Source organism: Puma concolor, chromosome F2 (assembly GCF_028749965.1).
Source record: "Puma concolor isolate L17-30 chromosome F2, mPumCon1.1.hap2, whole genome shotgun sequence".
NCBI lineage: Eukaryota > Metazoa > Chordata > Mammalia > Carnivora > Felidae > Puma > Puma concolor.
In genome coordinates this window covers 28,511,628-28,513,828 of record NC_141684.1, presented here as the reverse complement: position 1 = coordinate 28,513,828, position 2,201 = coordinate 28,511,628, and the positions used below count along the sequence as shown (strand labels likewise).

Sequence of the window (2,201 nt, the reverse complement as noted above, 5' to 3'; positions counted from 1 at the left end):
GGGGCCTTTGCTTCCAGCTTGCCTTACCTGGCACCCAGCGCCTTACCCCCTGTCTGCCTCTCAGAGCCTCTATAGCTGGTGGATAAGGAATTGTTGGAATGCCCAAGAAACTTAATAGCTGCAGCAACCAGCAAAAGTATGGCATCTAATAAATTATGGGCATAGGAAGCTTTGAGAATTTTATCCCCATTGGAGGCTGCTGACTTGGGATGCTCACAAAACCAGAAGCAAGTCGAATCCCTGCAAGGTTGCCTGAGCCATAGATTCTAAGGTAAGCAATGGGTCAGGCCTCCAGGATGAGTGCATCAAAAAATTTGCTGGTCTTTGGCTTCCTTCAAAACTGCTCCAACTATAATTTCCACAAAGAGTTGGAGGCATTGGGCCGTGAACTGCCCGTGCCAGCTTACCTACAGGAGGACCATGATGATGAGCTATAGACAAATGGCAACTGGTGCAGCCACTTCGTCAATAGTGAGTAGGCATATTCTGAGAGTCAAGAATAAATCATCTGGGATATTGCCAGGCAACTCATACAAATAGGGGACAGAATGGATCTCAGCATTCACCCAAGACTAGTGAATAACCTGGTAATACAATTTAAGAATATGAACCTGTGGGAGGAAGAGAGAAGGAAGTACCTCGCTGGTGCACTGGAGCAGGTCACACAGACTTATCCTAAAGACATGGAGAAAGAGAAGAGCAAGCTGATTTTGACCCATGCTGTTGGCCAAAAAAGGTGGCCGATCACACACCATCCTTGCTCCGTGATGTCTCGTGCACAACAGTGAATTTTATTAACGAGAGCCTACTCACCTATATGAGGAACTGAGTCAGAAATGGAATGGACTGAGTGGACAACTCTTCAGAAGCATCACTGGTTCAAACTTGATATGGTGACAACAGTACACCTTCTTCCAGTGGGGATGGAGCCATGGCCATTTAAACAAAGTTCTTAAAGAAGATAGGCATGAGATAATAACTATTTGTTTCTTACTATTTAAATTTCTTTTAATGTTTACTTATTCTGAGAGAGAGAGAGAGAGAGAGAGAGTAGGGGAGGAGCAGAGAAAAGGAGAGAGTCCCAAATGGGCCCCACACTGTCAGTGCAGAGCCTGATGTGGGGCTTGAACTCACAAGCAGCAAGATTAGGACCTGAGCAGAAGTCAGATGCTTAATGGACTGAGCCACCCAGGCATCCTTATTTCTTACTGTTTTAAAGATGGTGTTTTAAGCAGCTGGTCCATATAGAAATCTCTGCATTAACATGCTTGAATAAAAATTTCCACTTGCACATATTTGAATGAGTTTCATACCATCTTCTAAATCCACTACACATTATGCCTTTATCTTATTCAGTTATACAGGGCTTCACTTGAAAATTAAATTTAAGAACAGGTTGTAAGGCAGAACTAAAAACACAACTTTACTGTTTATTAAAGTGCAATCTTGGGGCATGATCTTATAGCAGGCAATATCGTGTTTGAGGAGAGCAAGGACTGGAGACAGATGCACATACCCCTCACAAATGAAAACTTTCTCTCAAAATAGGGAATGTCTTAATTCTAAGGAAGTAACAATGTTCCCATTTAAAATCCAAATAGTACGAGAGGTTTTGGCCTAAAGTTCTATATTCAAACAATGGGAAAATCAGGCCTCAAAATATGTGTTCGATTTTTTTTCAACTTGATTTCCTTTTATTTGAGTCAAGAAGGACCAGAGGCAGTTAAAGGTGTGAAGGTGATTTAAGGTCCCATGTCAACTATAGTTTCCCAAATCAGGTAACTAAATGCACCTTTTCTCTTTCCAGGAAGTCAGAGCTTTGATAAAAAATTTAAGCTGATGGAGTACCAGAAGCTACTGCATACGTCCTGTGGGGGAAAGTCTGTTAATAATCTTATATTTTTATTTTCCTCCCATATGCCTCAGCTCATCCTTTCCCAAGAAGTTATATCTGAAGAAAACAGGTTTCTAGGCATAAAAGATGAAAGAACAGTTAGACTCTTAAAAATTCAACAGTTGAAGTGGTTTCCTTTCTTAGGGACACAGAATGGAAGGAATAACAAAAGCAAGTCACTTAGTGCCAAAATAAACCAGGGAGAGCTTACATTTAGAAACAGTGCAACACCAGTCTGTTCTCACAATAAGCATTTCCTAGGCTTCTGTTTAAAAGTATGATGGTGGATGCTGGGTCCATATCACAC

At 41.4% G+C, this 2,201-nt stretch overlaps 1 pseudogene; it reads left to right on the top strand.

Moving 5' to 3' along the window:
- Positions 1-548: 548 nt before the first annotated feature.
- LOC112859283 (BH3-interacting domain death agonist pseudogene) lies at positions 549-850 on the top strand (annotated as a pseudogene).
- Positions 851-2,201: the final 1,351 nt, after the last annotated feature.